Raw genomic sequence first — 7903 nt, 5'->3', positions numbered from 1 at the left:
ACACACACACACACACACACACACACACACACACACACACACACACACACACACACACACACACACACACACACACACACACACACACACACACACACACACACACACACACACACACACTTCCTGCTTCACAGACCCGCCTGCACACGCCCCGGAGAATGCAGGAAGCACAGCCTGTGGGCAGAGTCTGAAACACTGCCCGAGGAGGAGGAGAGATACGGACGGCTCTGAGGTTTTATTATTTAGTTTCCTTAGAAGAAGCCGCATGAAAGAAGGAATTAGCTTTAAACACGGAAATCCTTGTTTTTCGAGTTAAACATGTTTGAGTCCTCTGTAAAGTTGGGTTTTTAAATAGAATTTGTTTAATCTGAAGAGTATTTAAAAATAATTGTATAACCATTTTTATTTATTTATTATTTTAACAATATACACATTTTAATTTAACTTCTTCTTCTTGTGTTATATTATTTATTTTTAAATAATTACATGTTTATTGTTTATATATCGTACAATATACACATTATATTGTATTTTTTTAATAATATATATATTCTTTTTTTTAATATATAATTTTTCTTCTATTGCATTTTCTTTTACTTTAAACCAAACAGTTGTCATCATGAAAGATGAAATTAGATGAAATTAGCTAACAAATGTATTTATCTATTTACTTAAAGTGGACCTATCATGCTATATTTGAATAATATATAATATTATATATATATATATAATCAAGATGCATTTCTTGATTGTGACGACTTATTGGATGACAACATTCACCACAAATATGTCTCATTTCTATAAATATGTTCTACTTCCTGTTTGTGCAGGAAGCGGCACCCTGTGGTCGGAGCCCAACATACTCCGTCACACATTAAGATGCACGGTTAGGACTTTAGTTAAAAACATGCATTGAAGTTATTACCCCCCAGTTAACCTGTTGAGCCCTGAGCCTGTTTTTCAGGTATCGAAATGACATTCCCAGAACAAATGACTATATCTTCTAAAAGGGGAAAATTAATAATCTTTTTTCTCAAAGCAATGATAAACCTGTGAGTTGTAGAAAAGTCAGAATCAATACAGAAGTAAATTCAGATTGAACATAGTAAAAAAAATGTAAATGATAGTGTCCGTCCAAAAGAAAACATTAGGCTACTTATAGTGAAAACCACCCTTGAATGAAGGGATAGTATACAAAGCTTTAGGAATCCAAACTATAACATATAATAAGTACCCTGTATCAAGATTGATGCAAAACAAGTGACATTTGACCTTTTTAGAGAGGTTTAGAAACAACAACCCACCTCTGGGGTCATTTGGGTGGATTTTCGGTCGACTTTGATGATTGACACCTCTTTTGAACCGCTAGAGCCAATAGAATCGAGGGGAGGTTCCTAAAATCCATCTAAACATTACCTTTGAGGAGTGAGAGTGATGCACACGCAGGCCATCAGGGTCAATCAGGCTTAACAGGTTAAATCTCAATCTCTACATGTATGGCAGCCCTTCCATTACCGTGTCTGTTGAATTCCAGAAGTAGTAGTTTATAGAATAAAATAAAATAAATATGAATTTGACTGAAACGCATACAGGTATAGGTGCACACACACAAATGAGTTCATCGATTTTAATCTATTTCTTATTTCATTTCTTTACATTTTTTTACAATTTAAAAAGTAATAATATTATTTTGTTTTATTATTTTTGAGAAATATAAACATTGGATTCATTTTGACTCTTTAAAGCACACATGTCAAACTCAAGGCCCGCAGGATAATTTTAAATTACTATTAGATCTGGCCCGCCGGTATATTGCACGCACACCTTCACTCAACCCTGAGGGTTTCCTCAGCTCAGAGCCTGACCCCAAACATTGATGAACTTGCACCCAAGATGAGATGCCAAGTATCTGGCTTGAGCTAGCATCACAGAGCAGCACACTGAGTTTACATGGATGTTTCCTTCTGCACTTTCTCTCTCACGACAACAGGGCATGTTTGGTTTGTTCTTTGAGGGAAATAGTTTTCTTGAAGCTGTTGTTGACCTGTGGGAAAATGTAATCATAAGAAATGACTGAGCTGCAGATCGAGCCATAAGAAATGAATGCAACTGATTATTTAATGTGTAATGTTGTTTTTATAGGCAATAATTTAAGCTTTGTTAGTTCCAGGTTTAATATGTGCAATAGGTTCATTTCAATAAGTTCTGCAATAAACATTGAACCAGTCCGGCCCTCCACTAGTACCCATTTAATGTTGGTCCGCTGTGTATTTGAGTTTGACACCCCTGCTTTATTTAGATAGCTAAAACCTTCTTTATGGTCATTAACTGGTTTCTGGTCTGTATAGTTAATTAATTATTTTTTTTTATTTTTTATTTATCTGTATAATGTAAAAAGTAATAATATTAATTTCTTTTATTATTTTTGAGAGATATATGTATACGATTTATTTTTCTTTGACACAAAAATAAATATACAAATGCATTCCCCCTCCTTTAATGAAATGAGTACAAAAGTAAATAAATATAAAGAATAGAAAGATTTATAAAAGTAATAAATAGCAATAATACAGTTAAAAGGCATTACTTAAAAAAATATGTCATATTAAAATAAATACCCTTAATTAAGATGTCAATACCTTTTTAATGGTCAACAATTGGTTTCTGGTCTTTTTAATTAATTAATAATTAATTAATAAATATATATATATATATATATATTAATGATAGTAAAAATACATTTATCGTTTTTCTGTATAGGATTTTTTTTATTTGACACAATTAGAAATCTTCAAATGTATACCCCTTTATTTAGATAATAATACTTTCTTAATGGTCAACAATTGGTTACTATTCTGTATAGATATATATGATTAATTTAAAGACAATGCATATATATGAATGTAATTGTATTCTTTGATAAAGTAAAATAAGTAAAGTTAATCGAATGTTTATTAACGATGGTCATAATAAAGTTGGTTACAGATGATGTGATGTTTTAATAGTCATTGTCCTACCTGGTTGCAGAATCAGATTTGATCCACTTCTTCTTCTTTGGTTGCATGAAAGCCATAAATCATCGTATCATCATCTCCTCTTCATCACTCGTCATCCTCACAGCCTCACAGCCTCGCTCTGCAGTGAGTCGTTTCTCCCACAGTCCCTGAACGCAGCAGAGACAGAGGGACGAGGACAATAAGACCAATGTGCTGCGACCTCACCCCGACCGGACACTTCAGGACAGAGAGGATGGGGGGAGGGGAGGGGGGGAAGGGTCACACCGGGTCACACTTTGACACACATAACCACGTTTTGGAAATATTACAGAGACTTTTAACCGCCTTAAGAATGAGGGAAGAGTACAGCCGTGTCTCTCTCAAGCTTTCATAGAGACACCAATGCATGCTTTTGGAGAGACAATAATAAAAGAGACACTAATGCATGCTTTTATTTACCTTTAGAGACAATAACACAAGTCATAAATTACTACTGGCCAAGGAAGCAAAACCAGAACAAATAAAAAATACATATTTATTCTCGTCGGTTTTTTCTTTTCCTCACCACGACCGGACACTTCAGGAGAGAGAGGGGCTTTCATAGAGACACTAATGCAAGCTTCTTTTTCTCAGTGTCTTCTATCACCATCCCTTATGGTTTCTTATGGCCTTAAATTCATAAACAAGAATTCTCTCTTTTCAAATATTTTCCACAGATCACATCATGCCTGGGGATCACAGGAGGACACTGCAGTTCCTCCAGATCTTTCTCATTCATCGAGGACACGACCTGCCTGAACAAAGCCTCACTGTGAGCGCGGTGACTCGGCGTCCTGAAGTTTACTCCGGGTGAAACGCGACTTATCCACCAGTTCAGAAACCATCACACAGTGGACTGAAACTTAAGCATCGTGAATCATGTTCAAATGCATGAGTTATAGGCTGCTGTGATCAAGTGTCCATACTATGTTCATACTATAGACTCTATGGAATATGGACATTGTTTCTGAGGAGCCTTTGTGAGGTCAAAGAGCCGCCAGCAGTCTGTGAAATGGGCGAAGTGGTGGGAGGTCTGGAGACGTGAGGCAGAACAGACACTAAACTGAGACTGAAGTTGTTATGAATGGAGAAAATAGCGTTTTTTTAAACCAGGCTGTAAACATGAATTATCTCCTGCTATTCACAGTATGTATATATACAGATGGAGCATCTTATTTCAGACTCCAGCTTACTGCTTCCTGCCTACTACCTGCCAGTTACCTGCCTAAGACCTGCCAAAGACCAGTATCTGGGAATGTTAAGCCCTCCCACTATTTTCCAAGAGGGCGTTGCCAGATTTTCAATTTCAGGATTTAACCAGGAGATGGCGCTTCCTTCACAAAAACAGGAAGACAACTTTCATGGACTTTCAGTTTTGTTTAGAAGAGCATTTGAACACATCAATATTTTAGATCAAATGAAGTATATCTAATCTTGTAATTCAATAATATATAGTCTTTATATATTAAATAACTATGGCCAAACTAAGACTTAGTTTTTCACAAGAGAAAATGCAGATATTATATAAAAAAACTAAAGTTAAAATCTTGTTTTTAATGCCCCAAGAGCAATAAAAACACTTGGTAAAAAAATCCTCAGTGAGGCTTTCATAAATTGCATTTAGCTGACGCTTTTATCCAAAGCGACTTACTATTTAATAAATGATAAATGATTATTCATAACAAATATGAGTGATGTGTGATTATTATTCATGCTATATACTGATATAGGGCTAAGTAAGCAATCAATCCTGCAAATTAACCCTTAGTTGTTCAATATATTTATTCAGACAATGTGAGTAGAAATACAGAAATTCTGCTCCCACCTAAGGCCAACGTTGCAATATTACAACATTTCCCTAAAAACTTACCAAAACGTAAACATTTTTAAAACTCTTTCATTTCTGCTCCAGAGGCCAGGGGTTAAATTGGGATTTGATATGTGGGGGGGCTCTGTTAGAAGGTGCGACGGGGGGGGGGGGGGGGGGGGGGGGGGGGGGAGAGTTAGACGCTCGTGAATTGTCAACGGGGGGGGGGGGGGTGTTGTCGGCCGTAAGCGAACCGGGGCCGTTGGCGTCCGGCCGTTCTGTGATTCTCCAGAACTCACAGCTGGCCAGGGATGAGTCCCGACTCTCCCGACGGCCAATCCGTGCCTCCCCTGACTGCACGTTGCTGACACACACCGCTGCAAACTCTCTGCACGGAGGAGCCGCGGAGGAAGAGACACACGTTCACTAAGCCGAAAAAACTATATCCGGTCACAGTGATCTGCTATTTTAAAGTAAATTCAACACATATCGACCCTAAATATAGCATATATATATACACTGTGCCACTACAGTTGATCTGTGTGTCTACAAAGAAAGCTTTTCATTTGCTAGATGCTGATGTAGCTATTTGGATTACTTTTGAAGATGCAGTTGGGAATATTTCCTCAACCCTGCTTTGTTATTTTCAGAAAAGTGAAACTTAAATAGGCCTATAAAATGATAGAATTTAAAAGAGTCTTGAAAAAGCATGGTGATGGCAATAAATGCATTAATGAATCCCCAAAAGCTTACATACATTTCCCGCCTAAGGATAATATTCCCACAGTGCAGCATAATGTACAGTATCACACTGTATTACAAATTCAAAGTAAATGACTGTGGGTAATACAGCAATTTACTGCCTAGATTACAGATTTTGTTTACAGTGTATGTTGCATGTTTTAAATGTATTGTATTTACTTGTTTAAAATGAAATGTCTTTTAGATTGACTTTTCAAATCTAACTAACTACAGATGAAAAATAGCCTCTTGGCTAACTCTAAGAAGAAAGGGTAGACATATCTGTACTTAGTGCCAAGTAGCTAAGCAGGTATTCACTCAGAGGGGGGTAGGTACTAAATGCCACCCATTTACATGTAGGCAAACAAAGTAAAAAATCAACATACAGTAGGGGGGTGGGGGATGGTGAACGGTATGTGGGTATGTGGGACACTGAAAAGTCTATGTTAAAAAGCCTCAGTCACCTTAATTCATGTAATAAAAACATCTCAGGTCAGTAACACTGAAAGCTAAATGTGCAATACCATGTTCAGCTATGTTACTATTTATAATGTTATTGTTGTTACAACAGAAGATGTTTTTCTTTATATTGAAGTTAAATGCATCAATCTGGTGCACTTTGAGGTCAAAATTAAGAGATTTATGAATACCGCTGGAAAAAGCTGTAGTACATATGCCGAGCCTGTACGTAGCGCTGTAACTTCCTCCACAAAAGCAGCCTTCTGTTTATTCAACGTGGTGGGGGCCGAGGGAACCGGGCAGAGTTTTTTTTTCGCCGGTCAACGTGTGTGAAAGTTTAAATCTTCCTTATTGAGCTTTAAAACAAATGAATAACGACTATATATAATAATAAAATAAACACCGGCTGTTGTTATGCCTGCTGTAACGTTAAATTACTCCGTTCTCCGCTTAAGTAATTATGCCGTTACAAGCTTCATAGTTGTATTTATCATCTAAATTTGCCGAAACAAGTTTAATATTCTGAAAGCCAAGACTTTGTTTATTTGAAATCAGATGAAAAAAACTGTAACGGACCCTGCCGTGTTATCTATGATTACTATATGCCTTACTGTACATTCATAATTTCAGCCGGAGGGAGGGGGCGGTGCTGCGGAGGAGCAGATTGCGAGTGAGAGGTGCCTGTCATCTTCCCTTTACAAGCTTCACAAATGTATTTATCGTGTGATTTTGGAAATAAAAGTTTAATATTCTGAAAGCCAAGACTTTGTTTATATATTATACGTGGGTAGCTATGACGTCAGAAGGAGTTACCGTAAATGAGAGCTGCCGTAAAAGTGTTTCTAGGATTTCTAAACTAACTATTACAGCTGTTATAAAGCATTAAATAAAAAGTCATGAAAGAGATAAGGAGGAGAAAAGGTTTAAGGAAGTAAGCAATGAATACAGAATGTCGAAATCCTCTGTTTCACGCGATGTCGAACATTGAAGACAGAGGACGGCGGTCCCCCAATCTACACAGCGGGAGAAAGAATATCATAAAGCAGATCGGAGGAGACATCACGATCTTCCCACATTAGGGGAATTCACCTATACTTAACCCCAAATAAAAGAACCCAATAAAAACAGTTGTTAAATAATAGTGAAGTCACGTTGTAATAATAACTCATCTCTCGGTTTGAGTGTTCTTTTTCTGCTTTGCCTAAAGCCACTGTGTCAAGTGTCTAGTGACTATTTTTCTTAGCGGATGCAGGTCAATTTAAATCAATACATACAACTATTTTTTAAATCAATAAAAACATTTTCTAAATCCATAAAAGCATTTCAATTAAGATTGGGAGTCATGTTGTTACTTTGTTGAGAATGTGGACATGGAATAAACGGGATAATTTGCAGCGACTTGGTCATTGTGGGGAAAAATAACACCCAGGGTCCCGATCGTTTCAATGAAGTTGAATACAGAATATTCATATTTGTCAGTGATTTCATGTCAATTCGGCGAACATAAGCATAAATGATCGTGGTGAAGATGATGATTAAATTAGGATTAAAAATCGGGAGAGCCGGCTGCATTTCCTCTCGTTCCTTTTTTTCGACTAAACAACATTATTTTGTTAAATAACAACATGGTGATGTTTTGTAAATGATTACATGTCTTATTTAGCACAGACTATGATCCTATCCGTGACATATGGATCTTAACAAAGATCCGCTATACATTAGTACCAGACATACTGTACATCCAGCTTACTGTATCGAAGTTGATTTCACATGAGCTCCAGTGTGGAACCCCACTGCACCCCCTGGTGGATCAATGATCCATTGCAGCTGGCTTCACAATAATTACATTTATTTATCACGG

This window comes from Trematomus bernacchii, unplaced genomic scaffold, assembly GCF_902827165.1.
Source record: "Trematomus bernacchii unplaced genomic scaffold, fTreBer1.1, whole genome shotgun sequence".
Taxonomy (NCBI): Eukaryota; Metazoa; Chordata; class Actinopteri; order Perciformes; family Nototheniidae; genus Trematomus; species Trematomus bernacchii.
The sequence above is the reverse complement of the archived record's forward strand: the minus strand, read 5'-3'. Positions refer to the sequence as shown.